Source organism: Cinclus cinclus, chromosome 3, assembly GCF_963662255.1.
Source record: "Cinclus cinclus chromosome 3, bCinCin1.1, whole genome shotgun sequence".
NCBI classification, from domain to species: domain Eukaryota; kingdom Metazoa; phylum Chordata; class Aves; order Passeriformes; family Cinclidae; genus Cinclus; species Cinclus cinclus.
Genome location: NC_085048.1, coordinates 103,663,746 through 103,687,498, shown reverse-complemented (window position 1 = coordinate 103,687,498; position 23,753 = coordinate 103,663,746).

Genomic DNA, 23,753 nt, shown 5'->3' with positions numbered 1-23,753 from the left:
CTTGTTTTAGAGAAACTGTTTTTGTAACAGATATTATAAAAGTAGGTAATAATTTTACTTTATTGTTCGTCATTGCTGACTAAAACATTTTTCTAGATAAAGGTAATTACTATGACTGTATTACTTTCCTAACCTGTTTGGTCTATTGTACCTCAGATATTCACAGTGTGAGATTCTGGATCCTTGTGTGCAAAAAAGTCACATTGTTGTGTGCTCTGGCCTAATTATGTAAAGGCCCTATAGATGTTATCCAGTTTTCTTCCCTGCCTATCTCATGTCTACAGAAGGTTACAGGAAAAATCCAATCTTAACATAGAATTGTGCAGGTGACTAAACCCAACAATAAACTCAAATATTTGTGTTACAAGTGACAAAAAAGAATCTGCCTTGACCAGAGCAAACCACTCAGGTGAAGTTTTTTTTAAAAGGATGCAAGGAACAACCATATTCTTATTCACCATTAGTCACTACCAGTCAAAATTATACATTACAGGAAATTATTTGTTGAGACATCCTCAGGATTGTACCCTCTGGAGATGGAACACAGGTGTGTGGTCTCTCAAAGTCCTGTGTGCCTAAAGGAGACTTTTTTCAATCCAAACCATAATAAATGCACGCTAAATTCACTGTTATAAATATTTCCCATCATAGCCATTATTACCAATATTACTTTTTTCTAACTTCTCCTGCTACCCTGCCCAGGAGTGAGGCTACCCTAACTCAGGGATGCTGTTTGTTTATCTGAATGCCATGAACTAGAAATGTGGTTCAGAGGAAACAATCACAACTATCAAAACCCAAAACCTCAGACTTCCTTATATTCCATGCCAGGCTCCATCCACACACAACATGGATAAAACAGACTGGTGGACGATGCATTTACCAACTTCATTGTAGTATTTCACAACACAGCTTCTGCAGCAATTCAGTCTCCAAAGATCTACCTACCCACCTACTGCAACTGCTTTAATCTCAATCTCTAGCAGGTAGGACTTTAAATAAAATTTTCTTCTAAAATATTTCCATCAGCATTATCTGTTATTAAAGAAAAAAAAAGAAGGGTAAAATAAGACTTCTTACAAAAGGTAATTAAGCAGTATAATACCATAGTAAGTGGAATGAACAATAAGGAGTTGTACTAAAATACACACCTTGTGCAGTAGAGGACTGGTGTTTCAGGAGATTAACAATTATGATCACCAGTCCTCTTCTGTTTCTGTAACACTCTACACAATCTTTTTAAAATCACTTTATTAACCTTTCCTCCTAGCACAGAAGTGCCCGATTATAGATAATATTTCAAAATCATCTGAAGTGTAAGTGTGTTTGATTTGCTCAGTAATTATTTGTCTACTTTATCACATTGACCAAGCACATGAGCTCCTTGACCAGTTTTATGTCAAGTCCAGTTAAGAACAGGATCGTATTTGTTTTGTGTGATTGCTCCCTTGGGGCCCCCAAGCACCTGGAATTTCACATGGGAGTTGGGAAATTGGTCATGGAAATCCCACACTTCCAACATGCAGGAATTAAACTGTGATGCCATCAAAGGCTCAGGGGCCTACTCACCAAGGAAAAAAGTTTGTTCACACACTGCATTGCAGACCACACTCAAGCACAGTCATACAAATTTGACTTTCTAAACCTAAAAGGGTGTTAAAACCTCTATATATTTGTCAATGTGTGCTCTTGGATGGCAATTTATTCCCAGTGTTTCACACAAGGCATTACTTCAATTTGGACCTAAGTTATTAGCCCATTACCAGCTCCACTCCTCTCTGCAGCCTCATGCTAAACATATGGCGATCACAGGGAAATATGCATTTCTTACAACACAGACCTGGAGAAAACAAGCCAGCACGAAAATAAAAAATGCAATGAAAAAGTTTTCCTGCTCTAACTTTGCAGCTTTGGAGGAAAGGAAAATAATATTTACATTTTTGTAAAGATGAAAATGCAATGAGATGAAACACAGTACACAGTTTATTCCTGAGGGCCACCACTAGGATAAAAGCATAAAGCCTGGGGACTTTGTTTACTGTCCACAATCACCAAATCCCAAAATCTCCATATGCAGCAGGTTTCTAAAGCTCTGTTAGTAATACTGTATATTGCTGGTCAACTCAGTCACCCATAGAATTACAGTGTAGGGTATGGATGCCAGTATTTTAGACCCAAACCGAGCATAAAAAACACAAAGTAAAATTCAGTGTCAGCACAAAGTTGACAGCGAATGATTATAACAGCTTCGAAGCTTGAAAAAGAGTGTAAATAACTAGGATCCCCCGCGGGCTCACTCAGCCTGCATACATAACAACTGTGATGGACAGCCACTGTGGCAAAGTATAGCAAAAAAAAAAAAAGAAAAAAAAGTCACTCTGCAAAGATGCAAAAATTTCCCCTGCAACCAGCCTTAACTGTCACCTTTCTGACTAAATCAGCTACTTTTATAGAGAAACAGGGTCTATATTCTAAGGGGCACATTTGCAGTGCAGGCTGCTACTGGAATACGTAAACCATTAATATATTTTTCAGGGCTAATAAGCCCCAAGAATTTTTATTTCTTTAAAGCAAATGATTCGAAGCTATATCTTATTAAGTCCTTTTCCCTCAATTAACCCCAATGTAGAGACAACTCAGATCATGAAGCCAAAGAGTTTTGGACAAGGCATGTTTATGAACCTAGAGATGAAAAGACTCCCATCTGCCGACACTGAAAAATTTGGATGCTTTTTTCCTTGGGACATTTTTGCTCTTAGGAGCGTCCACACACAAGGCAAATATGCACATGTGGTAATAGCTTTAAAGTGCTGGCAAATTGCAAGTGGGTAGAAGCAGTGGGTGCTCAGGCTCAGTCAGACCTGTGACAGCACTGTGATTATGTGATCCCTGCACAGTCCCTGCCTGTGGGCTGGGGGCTAGGCAGAGGGGAATGCACAGCCAACACCAGCATATGCCTGCAAATCACTGCGCTTTTAAAAAATCATTTAGCAAGCCAACTACTTAATTAACTAGCTCTTCCCTGCCCCCCCTCCATTATTTATGCAATGAAAACTTTCAATTTTAGATCTTACACAGTGCTAAAAATTTCCCCTTCATCCATTTTTGGTTGTATTTGTCTAAACTCAGTAGATGCCTTGAAACACCAGCCTTTGGTCACTGGACTGTTTGTTCTGAGAGCTTGATTTTAATTTGAGCTAAACAGGAGCTCACAAATATGACAGAGCAGAGATATTTGTGATGATCAGGAAGTGTCTCACTGAGGAAAAACAAGCACATATAGCAAAAAGAAAAGTTGTCTCATCCTATAGTATAAAATCCTAACTGAAGTTCATGGTGAGTTATAGAAAAACTTCTCATCCTGCAAGTCACTAAATGCTCTCTGCCTTCAGCAAGCACAAAGAGATGAGTGTTTGACACTTTGTAGGTTGTGCTTATCAATTTGGTGATTCAGACATGTAAATTATGTTTTTTTAATTTTATCAAGTGAGGGTCGCTATTAGGTGTCCGAAAATCCTGAGAATTTTCAAAGCTGGCCCTCAGCAAAGGGCTGACTTCCACCCAGAGTTATTCAATCCTCATGCTTTGGTGGTGGATTTTGACCTTTATCACTGTTTATTTAGAGGTTTCCAATTCTTTTTCCTCACTTGGAAACAAAAAGGCCATTTTGGAAAGCCCGCACATACACAAATATTTGGTTTAGGCCACCTAATTTTCTTTGTGCTGTAAAATGTGTCATGTATTCAAGATGCCCCTCAAAAAATTAATTTGAGCCCAGGAGTGGTGGGATAGGCTAATATTGTGCAAATTTCTACAGAGTTGTTCTGTTCAGGGAAATGCAGATCCACCCATGACCACTGAAATATTTCATGGCTGAAATAGCATGTGGAGGTGGGAACCCAGTGCTGTCTGTGGGCTGTCAAACACACATTTGCTTACAACTGAGCAACAAGGGACAAGCTCAGAGAGCCTTAAGTAGTCCCCTGCACCTCAGCTTACCTGCAATAAAGTGGCAAAATAATTGCCAGCCTATTAAGTACAGCTTTTTAGCTGCTTTAGAATGTAACCAGGTTTATATGATTGAAGATATGGAAATTCTGCCCAATTTCAGGATTTACATCTGACCTGGTAGAGTTGCTGCTCTGACCAAAAGGAGCTGATTATTCCTTTTATATTTTACCTTGACACCACACTGCCAGCCTTAAGAAATTGGGATGAAACTCTGAGTGCATCTGCTTTGGAACCAGTCTTATTAAACTCAACCACTTCAGCAAGCTATACCTGACTTGGGCCAGAAGCCTTTGCAAAACTAGAGAAAGAACAACAGGATATGATAGCAGCAGCAAAACTAATATTTTAGAGTTGTATTCACAGCAAAAGAATAAACTCTGAAAAGTGAAATTCAAAGTTGCCTTCTGCTGTGCCTTCCTTGGAGTGACCAGCAGAGCTGTAAGCCGAGCTTGCCACACCAAGTGAAGCTGCATTTCTAACCCCACAGAAAGAAAAGGCAAAACGGGAGATATTATTCCATAGCAGAATTAGCATAACCCAGTACATCAGAATATTAAAATTTAAAAAGGATTTCAAGCCATCCTTGTACCATCAGCAGAGAGCCATGTCACAGCAGTTTTTTATTGGTTCAGCAGGATAGGTATAATTGTATCAATATTTTAATGCTTGATGCATATTGTCTGTGATAAATTGCTTGCATAAATAAGCACCAATATTCAATTGCCAATGAAATAATCACACATTCTAGATTTTTATTATATCATGCATTATTTAATCACAATAATCAGAATCCTTTTGAAGGTAAAACAAGATTAAAAAGGTTTTGTTTTATTGGATCTATATGTTTGATTTACACTTTATATGTTAGCTTTGCATTAAGAATTTATAAGGCATCAATTCAAATGGTGATATTACAAGAGTTTATTCCGTTTGTAATTAGTACAGTACTCTTAAAGTACTCTGGCTATGAGAGATAATATTTCAGTACTTTAATGAGCTTTTTAAGTATAATTGATGTAACAATTGTTGAATTACACATTTCTACCTGAAGAATAATGAAGGAAACATTTTAATGAGAGATGTAATCATTATTAGCAAATGATCTACCAAACTGCCATTTACCAGCATTTAAAAGCTTAATAGCAGAAAACTGTATTTTTGTACATCTGCATCACTACAGATGATTATCAGCTCAGTTGCTCAGGCTTTCTTGGTATAACTTCCCTGTTAGGTTTTTGTTGTTAAATTTAAGAAAAGCTCTCTTTTACAATTGTCAGCTTCCTCTGGAAACTATGGGGCTTGACATGTATACAGATAATTTAAATAAATTAGCCCCTTTTCAGCCTTCAGCATTTTTTTCAGTAGAAAGGTCTCATTCTGGGGAGTATTCATGCTTGCATCAGCTTGATTTTGACGAATGCCCTGTAACCTCCCTGATAGCACCTCAGACATGGCCATCCTGCCAACGTGGTGACAGCAGTGTGTGAGGCTACCATGTTCTCTTCATTAAAACAAAACAAAAAAGCCCCAAACAAACAAAAAACCCAAAACCAAACCAAAAGCACACCAAAACCCCATTGATACATTAACATATTGATCAATTATTGCAGCATGGTACTAGACATCATTGGTCCACCAGAGGAAGGCTTAATTTAAAGAAAAAAAGATTGAGGCTCTACGCTCTTATTTTCAAGTGATGATTCACTCTCTGAATAAAAATCGGGAGAGCAACACCAAAATAATCTAGTGCAGCATTATTTGTATGAGGTTTCTCTCTCATGACTGCAGCTCCCACTGCCACCCACCAGGAAAAATTTTACTTTGTTGCATGTGAGTCCTAAGAATTCTCATTCCCAGCCTTTACAGTCTAGAGTCCAGAAAAGGGGCAAAAGAAGAACTGGGTATTATAAAGACAGCATTTCTTTTGCTAATAAAATTCTTTGCCAGCAGTGATAGAGAGGTCTGGGAAAATCCACAACTGAATTCAAGTGAACACCACCACCTTCCTCAAAAAATCCCCACCTGAGCACAAAGATAGAAAAACACGGAATTAACCTCCTGTTCATAACACCACCCAAGGTAATTCAGGCTCATCTCTGGTACCTGCACAGCCTCATTACCTCTTGTGAAACACTTCCTCCAATATGTAAGCATACACCAGGAGTGCCTCTGCTCCTTCAGGAGGAGAGGACTGAAAGGGATGCATAGGAATATATGAACTCACAAAAGGATGCTCATCACCAGATGCTTCCTACCCATATCAGGGTAGCTCTGGCTTTCGCACATAAAAAAAAGCTCTTCACCACAGATCAGATTCTGCTCCAGATGTGGATCCTGCAAGTGCCAACGAGGCTTTCTGATGAAGTTATGAGCTTTGCTCTATTCCCTCTCTGTCCCAAAAAACAGCACTCTCACTTGCAGGAAATTCCTTTCTTCTCAGGACCAGAAAAAAGAGAGAGGCCCAGAGGGAAAATTACAAGGAATTAATCCCCAGGGGATTCACACTATAGGCTAATCCATAGGTGGATTCCAGAGGAAAGCACTTTCCTCCTTAATGCCAAAAACCTTCAAAGGACACAGCCAGGAACTTATTACCAGCAGTCTTTCAAGGAGCTCTGGGATCTGCATTCCATCTCCAGTCCCTGAGCATCCAGCACAATGGGAAACAGCCTTAGCTCTCCTCTCACAACTGCAGAATATTCCTGTACATCTCCACCTGGAGAAAAAGCCTTTAGGAATCCCCCAGCATGGCTCTAGCTGGGTCTTCTGAGCTTTCCAGGACAAAACTAGTTCCTGTTGTCATTAAGCAAGGGCTGGAGAGACCTTAATACATGGACTTACTGCTCAAAAAGCCTTTGCAAAAGTAAAGCCATATGTAGAAATTACACCAAATATACATATATATCTCCAGGCTCATAATTAAGACCCATTCTGAAAATCAGGTGCACTGCTCAGCTCTTGTGATGATTTAAGTGAGCTACCAGGGAATATCAGCAAATGTGACACAGAAACCAGAAGTGGACAAAGGTGAGTAATGAAACCAAGAAAAAAACCTTGAGCCAAAAATATATCAAAGCTGGCTCCACTGATGTGTTTTCATTGCTTAGAGATGTAGTGCCATTCTCATCTGGTTAATTCCCATTCAGCCTTTCTTTGATATACCTTTTATAATTTTCAGTCTAATTATAATAAAAACAATTTTTCACTGTAATTTTGCAATAAAAATGCTTCCTTGTTTCCCATTACCCAAGAACATGATGTCGCCCAGCTCCTGAGCATGCTTATGATGTGCATAGTGCATCTTCTCTTTCTTAGCATTTTAATCTCTTCATAGTCTGCAGATGTCAAGAGGTTCAGATTAAGCTTGTTAAAGATCTGCTTCACTCTAACTCACTGATGATTATTTATTTAGCAGTTTTATGTAACCCTGTCATTGATAAGCACTCTATTAATTTGCCGAGGGACAAATCAACACCAGTTATTTTTCTACTGGCTATTAGATTCAGTGCTGCTGTTTGTTACAAACCACTTGCCAGTTAATTATAAATTATGGGTCCTCTTTGCCTATATTAATTGATATCTCCTCTGCCTTTGTAATACTAGACAAATAAATTGAAGGCAAGATTTATTAAGCAGTGCGTGTCTTCCATCTCTTGATTAGTATTCTTTACTTTTTGAACGTTTGTACTTGTTTATACAGAACAGGGTATAAGAGAACGGATCCTTGGGGTGCTTTTGGGGGAGACAGGAAGACTTACTTAACAGCTCCCCACAAATTAGATGGAAGTGACACACGATTTAAGTCCAGCAATTTTTAAATGCTCCTTTTGAGTTAATCAAGTCTTGGGTCACAGTGTCTCTCTGTATAGAGGCAGCACACACATATTTTACAGGAATTGTGGATGTGCAGGTATGTGAAGCATAATGCCAAACTCGAGGTCCCTGGTTTCAGAGGAATGCCAGACAATCACACCACTCTGAGCAAAACACCACGTCATTACAGGGAGTTTGGATTTAACAGCAGCTCATTCCAACCTTTAAAGTTCACTGCTCTGTGTGATAAGGATGTGACACATGCACGTGTTCATCAGGGTTATAAAAGGTTTTACCTTCCTGCCACTTGACAGGTGTCAGGAACCATTGATCCCAGAGATTACAGTTACATTCCAAACCTAATTATGGCCAGGTTTTAATGCAATTAATAGCTTCATCTGCAGCACCCCAAGTGTTTTGCTACATACCATGTTAGATAAATTCAAAGAAAGCACACTCCTGACCCTCTGGACGAATGCATCGCTGTATTGACTGTTCACAAGCAATATCTCTCTCATTAATTAACTCTTACAATGCACTCATTAGTATGTGTATATGTTTTCTACCAGGCAGAACATCTGTATCACCCTCTGGAGGCCGGCTCACAAATACTAAACAGTACCTTGCTACCGCAGCTCTCCTAATTAATGGAATATTCCACAGTCTCTGCTCTTTCCTGGTAAAAACACCCAGAAATGTGTACCCACAGTCAAAGTGGAGCTCAAGTGCCTTTGCAAGCAAATGTCTGAAAACTACCTGACATGGCTTACTGAGAAGCAGCAAAAATTAAATTAATTATGGACATTCTTGTAAGGGAGAACCTGGTTTTTGTATCAATGCCATGATCCTTTGTCAATAGGACCCTAAATACTCTATGAGGGTGAGGGGATAATGTTCCATCTCTGCCAAGTTTCAGTGTTCAGCTCTTTCCCTGCAGAGCATCTCCACCCAACTACACCCAGCTCCATCAAACACCCACCTGACACTGAAGTAAGGAATGGGGAAAACATTTCAAATGAAATAGGAAATGACCTGAACCACTGCTGTAAACCATTTTTTTTCTCCAGATTCACAGAAGTTTGAACAGCTTTCTTGTTCTATTTTCCATTTTCTTTCAGAAGAAATGTAAAATTGAGGCCTTGACCACTCAAGGTCATTAAAAATCCCATTAACCTTTTCACAAGGTAGGGCTTAAGTAGGGTTAATTAAGCAATATTGCTTCACAGGGGTCTGAAGAAGCATTTTTCTTTCTAGTTTCAATAGATATGGCAGTAGGTTTGCATGCCTCCCATAAGTTTGTTTTTTTTTTTAATTTTGGGTCATGTCCCCCACAAAAAAAAAACCCAAAAAGCCACCAACCAAAAACCTGCAGAGAACCATGCAAGACCCCAAATTCACCCAGCTGTAACCTGCACTGCAGGTTTCATGTGTCCCACTGAAAATGATGCCCACACTCCTTTAAAGAGACTCAGTGACCAACTGAATGGTTTATACACCCTGAAAAAATGTTTTGAAAAAACATTTGTACACTCCAGAAATACTCTTATCACTGTAATGAATTAAGCAAAATACTGAGTCATTTTCCACACATCATAAATAACCATTTGCATTTATTCATTGCTGGGTGCTGGGAGCATTCTCAGAAAAAGAACTCAAAGCAATGATAAATCAGTCATAAAAAGTGAGAGAAATATGATAAACTACATATTAGGCCACAGAAAAATCGGCCATACAGAGCTTGGAAACTGTCACCATCCAAGAGGAATCTGTGACTTCCACCTGCAAGTGCCTTCAATCATCTTCCTCCACACCCTTCATCAGAACTCCCCATATACATCATTATTCAGGAATTAGCAACATATTGAGATAATAATCCCCAGCCAGAATCACATTTGCGAGGTGGTTCTTTTTAAATACAAATTCCAAATGCTGCAAAACTCAACTTTTTTACAGGAATGCCAAAGTGCTTGCAGGCAGGAATAGCAGCAGAAGGATAACATAATCTCTGTGCTTCTCCTAAACCACAGAAAGCTGAGCCCTGGCTGGGTTTTAACTCTTCTGTTTTGCTAAGTCATGGTAAAGCCACTTAAAAGCAGCAGAAAAATAAACTTTTCAGCCTGTTGTGTTCGAGAAGTTAATTATGTAATTAATTCAATCAGACAGTAGCAAATTCAAGACATGACTTTTTTTGGTTTTTTTTTTTTACAGTTTAAAAATAGACTACAGGACTTCCTGCCACAAGATATCCCTGCTAACAACTTCGCTAAATTAAAAACATTGGACATTTATGTGGCTAGAAAGCACATATAAGAGCAAAATAAACAATGCTAAAATAAATCACATTTCATCAGACACAGATTTATCAGCAACAACCACAACAACCTTCCTTTACCTAGAAGATTTCTTGTACTAACTAAATTATGATAAGGACTTCCAGCCCAACTTTGGGTGAACTGGAAAAAGCCTCTCAGTGTTTGTTTCTCTCACCAACCCCTTTAAATAGGCACTTTCCAGCACCATATTCCCTGGCCAGTGAGCTGTACATGGATGGGTTGTCAATGGCAGGAACATTTCCTGCCAAAGTGACCTCAAAACTCCACACCATCTGGGTTGGGTTGTGACTCTGAAGTGCATTGATACTTGTCAGAGGGAATACGCACATTAAAATCTACTTAGATAATTAGTTGAACAAGAACTGAAGTATTTTAAGTCTTGACTTTGTCTGAGCTTGCATAAAATGGTTCCACACTGGGAATTTCCAAGCTGGGCTGGACTTGCTCTGCATTTCATTGATAATACACAGTTGAATAAAAGATGATTGTAAAAACTATGGAAAACCAACATCCTTAAAGTATCCTGGTTGGTTGTGCAGATATCCAAGCATTGCACACTTGTACAAATAAGTCTTAGTAAGACAAAATTTCATCCACTGTTTCTCAGGAATCCAACTGCTCTTCCTCCAGAACCTTTACAGGAATAACCATCTCAAAACCTCACAGCACCTGCCTGATGTTCTGTGCACAAAAATGTCCAAGCACAGGGAATTCTGACAGGAGGGGAGTGAGTGGCCCAGAGCCACAGCCAAACCCAAACCCAGCCTTGAATGCAGCATCAGGACACATCAGCTTCGGCTCCCACACCCATGCTTGTACCACTGGATCCCATGTCACTATAAAATATTACCTGAGAGAATCCATATTTATGGAAAGGGAAATGTATATATTTTCTGATGGAGTGGGAAACATCTTTTTTAGCTGTTAATATTAATTTTATGAGTTCTGTGCCTGAAGATCATTATTAATGTCTTCTTGAGATTTCATTAATACTACAAAAAATCCCCAGAAGACAGTTTTGGTGCAAAGCTTATTTTAAATGGGTAAATTCCCTGTTTTTCCTTTTTTTTTTTTTTAAGCCAAAAAGGGTGGATAAAAGACCCATAAAATAAATGCTGAGTGAATAGGACTCTCGAACTATAGCACTTGTGCCGTGAAAATTCTACTTTGTCTGGCAAACACTATTAAACAGAAATCTATGAACAGCATTTTTTTTGTCCCCATTTCATACAGGGGGAAAAAAAGAAATCAGATCTGACCCAGTGACTTCGATGACAATGGTGAGAGTCCTACTTTGTACAAAGAGTTATAAAGACAGAATTTCTACTCTTGGGTGGGCATTTTAACATTCCCAGCAATGGTGCTTCTCTCCTGGACTTGCCGAGATCCCCCAGTACAGCCCTGGCTGATGGCACTAGTGACTGGTGTCACATCAACACTGACAAGTCCTCCTCATGGCTTTGGTTTAGAGTGGGGGAGGGGATTGAGATGATTTCCTAAATTACACAGTATAATTCAATAAAGTGTTGTTAAAGTGTGGATTACTATAGCAGACATCTGAATGGGAATTTGAATTTCAGGAGGACAAACCTTACACTTTTAGAAGGATTTGGGTCATCTCCAATTGGAATTCAAACCCAGGTGTCAGTGGTAAAGTGCCTGGAGGCCATCAGAATAACTGACTGTGTCACCTTGTCCTCCTAATGATCCTTATACATTTAATGTAAACAACATAAAAGCAAGTGCTTATTCAAGCAGGACCACTACATATGTTTTCCTGGGACTGTTGTTCTAACTTGCACTGACTATTAAAAAAAAATAACTGGCAAGAGAAAAAGAAATGTTCAATGCTTCAGCCGAGCATCAAACTATGGATTTGGAAGCCTAGTGCCTGCTGGTGTGTCAAACAAACCCCAGAAGCTGCTCTTGGGGGGGGGGTCATAATGGCACATGCAGCCTATTTGGAGACCATTTCTTGTCTTCCAGTGCTGTCTGGCTCTGATTATAATGATAATATCCAGCATTTATGTGGCTATTTACATCTTTCACATGCCGTACCAACAACTAATTAATCCTCACAACACCCTGTAGGGTAGGTAAGGATTATTATCCCCATCTTATAACTGGAGAAATTGAGACAGAGGGGTAACAGTGACTTGCTGGAAGGCACTCAGCAAGTTCAAGGCAAACCTCAGATGAAAACATGGGGATTGCTGGCCCCCAGAGCCCTGTCTCAAGAGCCTGCACCTGATTTTAGAGCCTCTGTTTCAGCCAAACCCATCCAAATAGACAACATAAGAGTTTCCATTAGGTGCCCAAGGCATTTCAATCCTGGCATTGGAAGAGGTTGTGGAGGCTCAGCCTTGGAGCTTCAAGACCCCACTGGACAAAACCTCTGAGCAAGCTGGTCTGGTCTCATGGATGAGCCTGCTTTAGGCCAGATGCTGGATTTAAGGAAGCCTAAATTATCTGATTTTACAAAGCAGGTGTGTTCTGGGGTGGTTGCAAGTTTTCCAGCACATTTTTTCTATCTGGGTTCTTCCTACAGGTGCTCTCACCTCCACCTGGCCTTTAGCAGGCAACCCCACAGGGAGCACTAGGTCTGTGCCAACATAAACAAATAAATGTAAGGCTATCAAAGGCCAGTTAGCAGTGAACAAAGAAAATAAGTCTTTTCTGTAAACTATTTTCCTGCTTGTATCCAAATTTAACATCATCGCTAAATATAGACTTTTCCATGAGAGAAGACAGCATCCAGGTTTTCTTCCAGGTGCTCACTCTGTTAGAGGACTGGAGAAGTTCTGTGTCTGTGCAGCCCCATCATTGTCACCAGCTCTGGATTCAGGGCCAGATAAGAAATTGGCAATAGCAGCATAAACCCTCTTGAAATGATTCTCTGCCTAATGCCCTCCTTGCTGCAGGATCACAGCTTAGATCAAAGCTGAGACTCCATTCTCCTCAGCAGTAGCTGGTTATTTAGGGGAGCTCAAGTTCCTTTTGGGGTAAAAAAAAGCAACAGCTTCAAAAACTGCTGGTATCCTGTGGTTCTTACTACAATGAAACCAAGCTGTTTGGGAACTTTTGTTATTTCATTCTGATGCCTAATAGGAACGGTTGGATGCAAAATAGTTTTAGGAATTGAGCCTTAAACAGAGTTATCAACTCCCCTGGTCTCCTATAAAAGATTGTTTGTATCCTTTTGCATGTACTTCATCAAACAGAAGGAATTATAACACTCTGACTATTCCCCCACTAAGGGGAAATTAGCAGCCACATTGTCAATAGAAGCCAAGAGAGGAGGGTGCACTGAGAGCGGACAACACCAAACACTAAGTTTTGCTTTTATAGACCCATCAGACAGGTTAAAAGCCTTGTTCCCTGGGCACAGCCACCTCCCTTAAGAAAGAAGGAGTTTAAAAGATGAAGTGATAGTATTGGTTACCAGTCACCTGTGTTCATAATCCCTCAAGAAAAAATTAGTGAATATCAGTAACTTGTACCTGATATTGCAGCTGGTTTATTCCCAAACCTGGCCCAAACATTCACCTACAGTCACAGACTGTTTTGTACTGAACTGCACTGCCTCAAGAGTAAGGAGACCCCAACAGAACCCAAAACGAGCATCTCAAAGACAGGAGTTTGGACAAAAACTTTTTTTCTTCTGAGCTTTCCCAAGAGTGAAGCCAAAGCCTAACCTGTATTTAATATTCTCAGAAGCCACATTTAGAAGCTTGTGTTTATCTAGGAAGGGCTGTCTGTCAGACACTTGTGGCACACAAGGTTCCCTTCACTCAGTGAGGGTCAGTTTGAGCAACACACTGAGGACGGCTCCTCTCTGCCAGCTCCTGGCCATCCCCTGTGGTGCTGCACCCCACAGGTAACCAGGGGACCAAAGGCTGCCCTTACACAGGTGGCAGAGCTGGTGCAGCAGCAGTTTCTCAAGTTCATCAAGAGCACAGCAGGGTAATGTCAGAACCCTTTTAAACCACAAAATATACACCTGTACCAGGCTCCCCCACACATCAGTGTCCACGGGGGTCACGGAGCTGATTACACACAGCAACACCAACAAAGCTGCTCCAGCAAACCCTTTGTGAGAGTTATTAAGCTGTTGACAATATGAGAATCAGATGAATTTACCACTGCTTCAGTAATTGTCTTTCATATATGAGCAACCCCCTACATACAACTTTTATGATTCATCATATTTATTTTTTGTTTCCTCAAGCAACATATTTTATTAGTTGCACACTCACTACAGAAATTTAATTTCTGCAAGAGAACAACAAAGCAGTTGATTATTATTATTGAGAATCTGGTACAACACAGAGTGAAATAAAATCTATAAGGCATTAAAATGACAGATTAGGCAAGAGCTGTATTCATTTACAAGTGTTAGAACATCATGTTAATGCCTCACAAGCACAACATAAAATGAAAATCAACTCTTTCATGCTGCTTTACTAATACTGCAAAGCTCCACGGAGCACAAACAGTAGTCCCTGTTAAAGAGGCACCATCCTTTTGTAGTTTTTACAGGCAGTGGGTTTATCATTAACACTTGATGGAAAACTCTTTCAGTCAATATTGCCCATAAACTCAACATTTTGACCACTTATGGGTTTTAAGATGATTATTACCCATCTCAGCCAGACCAAGTGTATTAAGTATATGGCTGTCCCTCAATGAAACTTCAAAATTTGTGCATAAAACCTCTTTGGTTTAAAATGTTCATTAGGAAAGCATTACTTTAAAAAATTCACTTGTCAATGTCACTGCAAGGCTACCATGGCCAGATTTCCATTCATATGAAAATTTGCCTGCAGCTTAATTTACTACCAAAATCTCTGAACATAAAGTGACAGGACATGCAAATAGGAAGATGTGAAATATTCACTTTACTCACACCTATCCCATCACTGGCAAATGCACTTGATGGTGTTTGTATTCTTTTGATCATGTTCTCTGTTCAAGACTTTACTAGTCTTGATTTTTCCTGGGCATATCAACATTATTTTTTTGCTTAAACTCATACCTTAGAGCTTCAAAATTGGAAAATGTCCCCCTGCTTTGGAATACGACGCTGTTTATTCAAGTCTTATGGAAAGGAAATCCATGGGCTTTGTTTAGTACCAACCAGATGTACAACTTGTTCTAATTTGTTACTCAATACATCCTCAAAGATTCTGTAAAACATTTTGGGGGATGTTTATGCTCAAAAGGACACCTGTCACTCTTATAGAGAGCACAGCAGTATCAGTATAAAGTTCAACAGAGCAGGAAAAAGTTTTAATGGTCTGGAGAAACATTTTCAGATTTAGGTGGCTGTGACCACCTTGCTGTGGCCACCAAAGCTGCCCAGTATAAGTATCTCCTGGCTGCCCAGAGCCATAACTTTGGAATAAAAACATCCTTTGGCCAGGAGCAGAGGAGCACAGGACAGGCCTGAGCCCTGGAGAAGGAGCAGGTGGCTGTCAGACCATCACAGGAGAGAAGATGGGAAAGGATTATGAGGAAGGAAGAATAGTCACAAGATGTTTTTCTCCACACGGACATAGTTGGTATCCAACTGTCACCTCTTGTTCCACCACTCTGGGTTCCAGCCACAAACGGAATAAAGCACGAGGAACAACAGCACATATCATTTTTGTAATGCACTTTTATGGTTTTAAATTGCACTGAAAATGGTTTGTTCTGGTTCCCCTCTCAGTTTGTAGTGTGGTTCTCCCCCTCCCCTTAACCCCATCCCTTTTCCCCCTGGCCAGCCCGGAGTGGCTGTGACCCGGGGTTCCTCCGCCCCTTACGAAGGTTTGAAAAATGTCCCACGTTTCACATACTTGCTCTCCCTCCCTGGATCCCTTCAGCACAATAAACTTGGATTATCCCGGGAAGGAGAGCCTCCTCTAATTTTGCCTTTGTTCATGCTGGATAAAATTCCCCATCTCTCTGACCCCGAGCTAGCTGAGGCAGGTCAGAGAGACCAGGGGAACTCCGGCATATAATAACACACTGGTAGCAATTTAAACCATGCATCTAAAGTGATAAATTTTAAATAAATCAAATGCTGGAGCACGACAGGCCTCCTCCTGAAAAATGTTCCCAGGAAAATACCATCACAGATGCTTCGCTTCAGCAAGGGTTAAGACTTTGTGTGTAATATCCCTTGGAGCAACAAACTGCTAACTTTCTGATCTACAAACTCACTAATTTCTAAGAAAGCCAGAAGCAATCCAATTTACTGTGATGCTGAATAAATCTGTAAATTACCTAAATCACGGAGGGTTGAACTTTCCCCCCCTTATTATAAACTATCCTTTGATGAGATTATAAATAATAAAAAATAGGCACAACAAAGTAGCTCATGCTCTGAAAGCACTATTGAGGTTCCCTAAAGCCAGGTGCTCCCATAAACACGTGGAACAGGGAGGGGGGAGAGCCTTTCTTAAATAAGATAAAATCCTCTCCCCACGTTGCCAGAAGAAAAGTTGGTATCTGGAAGACACAGCCATGGTGGATATACACTGAAATATTTATCCACAAAGAGGTGAATGACACGATGGTAATTCCTAAAAAGCATCAGGAAATAATGAATAGTGCTTTCCCCAAAGGCACAGCTGGAAGTTGTAACAGGATTTCCCCTCTCTCTCCTCTCCAACTTTATCAAATGTCCTGTCTTTTATCAAATTCTGTCCTCCAGCAAAAAAAAAAAAAAAACAAACCCTCTCCTGCTCGTATTGTTTTCCTTCCCAACTCATTCAGTTTTAAATCAGTATAAAGTTTATCTTAATGATTCCTCCGGAACATCACCACCAGATCCAGTGTGAACTGACCCCCCAAAAAAACGATACCTTGACAAAAGTACTTTTCAGGCCCCCTACCTTTCACAGCCACAACATAGATGGTTGTATTTCACCAGCTTAATCTCACTCATTTATTTTTTACTGCCCATGAGTTTCCATTCGAGTTTTAATCCTGCACCAAAAAAATATAATTCAAGAACGTTTCTACTCTCTGAGCAGGGAATATTTTTGGGCTGCTGATTCAAATCATTAGCTGCAATCCTTCAAAATCACTGCAAAATTCTCAGAACCAGATGTTTTGACATTCTATGCATTCCAGGCACCCTTATTACTTTTTGAAAATTGATTAATTGAAATAATTCCTCTATTAAAATGTCATTTTAAAACTTGAGAAATAAGACTTGATAAGGAAGAGATTTGGATTTTTCCACTAGACTGTTCTTAAAGATAGACTGATAAAGTTATGCATAAGAAATTAAAAATACAGATAAAAAACCCAACAGAGTGGGCATGGAATGAATTACACCAGCTTTTAGGTTCAGAATTTCACTCCACAATTTCATTTCATTTCACATGCAATTGCAAAGGAGGGGAAGAAGTTCAAAGCCTGAAATGGAATGTGCACCTAGATTTTTTTTTTCTCCCTGTTTTGAAGTCAATATTAAAGTGTTGCAGGAATTTTACATTTTTGTTATATAAAATATTTCAGACTGTGCACTACATCCAAATACAGTCTGACAGCAAGCTGCAAAAGCATTCCAGTTCTGTGGATCCTGGTATTTCAAGGAACCAGTAGCAAAATAGTGTCTGGGAAGGAAGGAAGGCAAAAATGCAGAAATCCTGCTCCAGCCCAGAAAATAAATAAATTTTAAATAAATCAAATACACACATACACATATATAGATACAGATATATAGATATAGATGGAGAAAAATAAATAGACCTATAAGGCAAATGTAATATTTTGGATGACACAGTCATGTGAACTGCTGGAAATAAAAAGGAGTATAAAAATAGGCCAGCACTGCAACAGAAGGTTATTTCTTCAAGGAAGAGGAAAACCTAGGAAAAGAGCCTACCTTGCCAACACCCAGTTATGTCTCAGATACAGCCATTTGTTCAAAAACTCTTCTGCGGGAAAGTTCAGATGTAGCTTTGCTGTCATGGAAAGCACATACCTGTACAAGCATCTTTATTCACCAGCCTAGAACCATCTGAACTGCAGCATGCTCAAAAATACCAAAGGATTGACAAGTATTTGGCCTATAATATCAAAATACTTTTTATTGCAATATGTGGTTATCAAAAGCATTTTGAAAATTATTGTTTAATCCTAACCTTTTACTACTTAGTTGGTTTATTTTCCAAAATTAGTCCCTCCTACCCTGGCATTGCTGTACTTTTCCCCTTCACCTCCATGAATGCAGGTGTTGGTGTCTTCCTTTAAATTTCTTATCCCACAAAAAAGCTTTGGAAGTCAACATCCTGCGGAGCAGTTACCAGGAATGGGGTATCCATGGGGAACTTTTCAACCTGCCATGATCTCAGTTTTCGTTCCTCTTGCTGTTCCCCAGTCAGAGTTAGGTCCAAATCCAAAGTGTGACGGGGTGTGACAGACTGGGATTTGGGGCTGTTCTCTATGCAGTCACACATACAGCATGTTCCACAGGGAGAACGAGATTCCAGAAAGCCACAGGGGGAGGAGCTGACTTTGTACAAAACTCCCCAACTTGGCTAGTGAGGTCTGTAAGGAAGGGCATAGGCACAGTGTAGCTTGAAAAGTTTGACCTGTAGAGCCATTTTGTGCAATTTTCTGTGTGTCTCAAGCACAAACACACAGCCAAGATGAAAGTGTGGTTCAGAGCAAGTTAATGCTAGACTTAAGGACCCTGAACTTATAGAAAGGTGTTTAATAAGGGGCAATGTACTCATTCCACGTTGAAAAGGGATATTTGGTAACAAAATTCTGCTTCTTCCTGTTGTGGAGTTCTTAAGGCAGGAATACTCTCTTGTCAAGATACTTCTGCTCTCTGATCCAAAGATAACCTTGTCACCCACAGTGTTTGACAGCCCTGAAAGAGACACTTCCCATACTATCATCAGCATGCCTTTCCCTATGCTTGGAGCAATCCCTTCCCTAGCCCTGGGAAAAACAGGTGCTGGGATGAAAGTCACTCAGTTAAACTTCAGTCTGTTATAAGGAGGTCAGGACTATGTCAAAAGGAAATTCCTAGGACCGTGCCAGCACCAATAACTCCTCTGTTACCCACAGCCAGGGATCTGTCCATTGTCATAACTCTCCATGGTCTCCAAAACCCTGGAGATGGATCTGCCCTGACAAGTGTCCTAGACAGCAAAATGGACAGTGCCAAACTGCTGCCACCTCTAACTTTGTCAAAAGACACAACTCTCTCCCTTTTGTTGTGTCCTCTTAACCATGTTATCCTTACTTACAAGTCTTATTAGCTGCAGCATTCCCAATGTGTAATTAAATGTGAAATCAGGCAGGAGCTCCATCTTGATGGAAGAAGGTTGGTGATTAGTGAGCAAAGCCCATCTGCAAAAACACCATCCACCTCTTGCCTACATTTTCTACCTTTCCATAACTAGATAAACAACGTTCCAGTGGGATTATGGTTAAAAAACTCAGGGACTGCCTCTGTCTGGAACATAACAAGCAGCACCTCAAGGCTGAGCCTGAAATGCCAAAATAAGGACCCTCTCAGACAGAATTAACTCTTCCTCCTAACAACCATCCTCTGGACTGAGATCTTCTAATAACTGATAGGAATGACAATGCTCAAATCTATCTTGGCAACAAAATAAATTTTACAGAAATCTGAAAAAAAATGGGTTTGGGGGGTGGTCTGTGAAAAAAAAAAAAAAAGTATTGCTCCTACTAAACATAAGATTTCCACTGGTGGCAAAGCAGATCTGTTTAGAACTTTGGCTGATGCTTAATAACTTCATAGATCAACGTAGGTTTCAATTAATGGAACAGATGGAAGACAGACTCCACAGCATTAAAGAGTTATACTTAATGCGCTGGAATAACTTGGGTTTAAAATGTTCCCATAATTGTCTGGGCACTTCAACAGTGACATGAATTCTGTCAGATATTTCCACTCATACTGATTTACAAGTTTGTAAACTTGATGAGATCTGATTTTCGTAGTGGGGAAAAATTTATGAATTAAGAAAAAAGAAGAAAAGTTTTAAAGAGAACTACTCTTGGTAGGACAGAGCTGAAAAAGGCCAGGGCAATTCAGCTGTGAGGTCAGCAAGGACACAGCAAAGTCCTCCCTGCTCACCAAACAATCTGCTCACCAAACATTTAGATCATTTGATGAAAATCAGTGATCTACACAGCAGGATCTCCACACTCAAGAAAAACACTGAGCAAAAGAGCCAGATCTTCACAATTAGGGATAAACACATCTTAAAATTCCATTTTTGCTTTTGATTTCTGTCCACCTTTAACATTAATTACAGGTGATTATTTATATACAAGAGGATGGCAAATTTGTTGATAAACCAAGATTTCTCTTCAAGGCTGATTGACTCTGAGGTTTTCTTGAAAAATTACTCTTTCCAGCAGCACACAATAAATGGTAATTTGATAATAATCCCTCTCATTTATATCAGTGTAGATAGACAAAGTTGGACCAGGCTTTATCAGTCTTTCTTTGAAGAAAGACCAATAATTCATATAAAGTAGCTGGGGCAGGCAATGAGGGTGGCAGGGGGATGTTGCATGTTGAAAAATAATATGAACCTACTCTAATTTGCTATTATTCTGCTTTCAAGATACAAAAGGCAAAAAGTCAATGCACTTATTACAATTTACTTCCCATTACATTACTGTGAATTACAACATGTGCCATGGAAAATAAAATAAGGACTGGGAAATTCATTCAGGCTGCATTGTATCTTCTGGAAAAAGCCAAAAACATGCAAGCTGTCCAGTGCCCAGAGTGGCCTCAGAGAGTCTCAAATGACTGAAAAAATACCTAACCTATCTCCACCAGCTCCTCTTATGGTCACTGGAACACTGCATTTGTGGGATCCCTGTTCCCTAAAAGCCCAGCCAAGGATTAGCCTCTCCCTGTGCTTTTAATTGCTTTTCTGTGGGATAAGTAAACAGTACGTTCAGCTCCTGGTAGAATCCTGCAGGATTGTTCCTATAGTCTATGCTATTCCATAATGACATCACATCAGCCACAGTCCACCCTCACCTCTTTAACCATCTGTCTTGTAAACAGCACAAATAGATTGGCATAAAATGCTCTAAAAGGGCAGTCTTAAAAGACTCTTGTCCTCCCCGGCCATATTTTAGAGAGACTGGATGCCTGAGAAGCATGGAACTGACTGATTTCCAGTACAGTGACATGCTTGGGAATTTTCAAATCCCATTCAGCATCTTCTGCATCTCCAGAAGCACAAACACCAAAAGAATCTGCCCAGTGCCCTTTAAGATGGACACTCAATGTGGCATTTCTCCTCAGTGCTGATTAGCACAGCACAATTGCAGGGTAAGTGTCGAGCTATCTTTTCCCTTAACAGACATTCCTCATGGAAAGTGGTGGCTGTACCCAGACAACTCCCCCCTACTCCAGCACAAGGTGACTCCCTACCCAGTAAACCCAGTCTGGTTTTGTACAGAACTGAGAGGAGCTACCAAACCACTCATCCAAAAATACAGCCGTGGTTAACTACAGGTAAATTACTCGGGAACTGGATAATTCAGAGCAAGGAATAAACAGGATAAACACTTCTGCAGAGGTGCTCCACAACCCTTGGACACACACCTCGGATATTTTGTTATGCCTCTCTTGCTCCATCAGGTTTTTGTTTTATTTTCAGTAAGCAAACAGCCACCACCACTCTGCCCAAATAGCACTGGTACTTCACAGTCAAAGGGACACCCCCCCACCCACTTTAATGTTCATCTGCCCTTCATTATGCAGGTAAAGTTGTTTTATGGGTTGTCGATAGAGATACAGCCAGACCCTGTCCCTGCACAGCTTCCAACAGAACACAGACCCAGCGTAAATTGTGGCATTTCCATTCTGTATGAAATTCAATGGGCTTTTCATTTTCAATATATACCTAAACTAGTTCAAGTCAGTGTGCGGAGGCACCTCTGCCATGAAGCAGCAGTTTGCATTAAAATTACATTATATTGTTTTGACATGTCTGAAGCAAAGGTTAAAATCATCTTTTTACTGGACATTGTTTCTGTAATATTGCCCCGCTGCAGAGCAGCAATATGAACAAGCCCAGAATGATGTGAAATATTTCTGAAACAAATTTTATTTTTATGTGAAACTATTCAAATGCTGCTGTACAACATGAACTACCTGAACCAAATCAAATCCTCAGGTCAATTCCTTCTTCTGAGTGCTCCTTAGATAACAAAGTCTTGTTCTGCGAATCTGTTCAATATATTAAAGTTGATTCACTCGGACAGTGTGTAAGATATAATACATTAATCTGGGCCATTTCAATTTCTGAGGCTGGGACTATAAAACTGGTGTGCTGCATATCTAATTTTTTTTGAATACCTGATTTATGCATCCCTCTGATGCATAGTGTCGATGGTATGGCGGATGCGGCTGCTGCATTAACAACTGGCTGCATCAGCACTCAAATCTTATCTTGTTAAATCAGACAAATGTAGCTCAATGAAAAGGAAGGAATAAATGCCTGGGATGGTTGAAAGGAGTGAATTTTAATCCTGTTTGTTAGGGGACTTTCATGGTGGGGGCTGAGTGGCTGAGGCAGCAATGTCCACCAAGAGCTTATGGGACTATGAATTATTACATGCTCACACATACAACTACACAGGCAGGGTATACAAAGGCACAGTTTTTCATTTTATTCCTACAGAGACAGGCAAACATCCCCACACCACCATCCATTCAGATACAAACACACACCTTTATAAAACTGCAGAAATAAATGCTTTTTAGGAAAAGCAGGTCTATATTTACAAAGTCTAAATTTCCATTTCTCTCAGATTCAAGAACAACCATAATTGCTTCTATGTATATAATTTATCATTTTATGCAGGGAAACAAAAGTTCTTACATGGACTAAGTATCCCGGAATAGATTAGATTTTCAGAGTAATTATATATGTTTATATGATTTTGTGGCTGGATGGAGCACTGCCGGTGCTCTATACACAGTCAATATTAATTCTCAAGGAAAGAAAATGTTCCTGTGTTTGCACAATCAACGAGACCTTTAGAAATAAGCTTTCTGCCAGCCAAGAAAAAGTTTCAATGGCACACACTCCGCAGCCTCAGCTGAGGTATTTACAATAAATGGAAAGTATTGTTGGAATTAATTCTTAGGGAAGACCCTGAATCACTCACTATAATTTGAATTCCCTTCTCTAGTAAATTTTCCTATTTCATCCTCAAACTGTAACTTGGTAAAGAACCTTAGTTTGTCTATTAAAATGTATTTGGGAACAAACAAGGATCACAAAGCTCTTCTACAAGACTGCAACCAAGGCAGCCCCAGCAGCATAAAGCCCTGGTCCATTCAAAGCCAAGTTATAGCTGGAATTATTTAATTGGCTCAAAGGTGAGCCAATTTCATGTCCAGAACACTGGAAATATATTATTTAATATCAGCTCACTACTTATTACTCTTCTCTCTCCACAAAGACTAATTATAACAGGAAAAAAGTCACAAGATCCCATCTCTGCAGCCTCTTCCTGTGTCCAAAACTACAAGGTCAGGTCTCCATTTGTGACATCATTCCCTGCTTGCAGTGATACAGTATT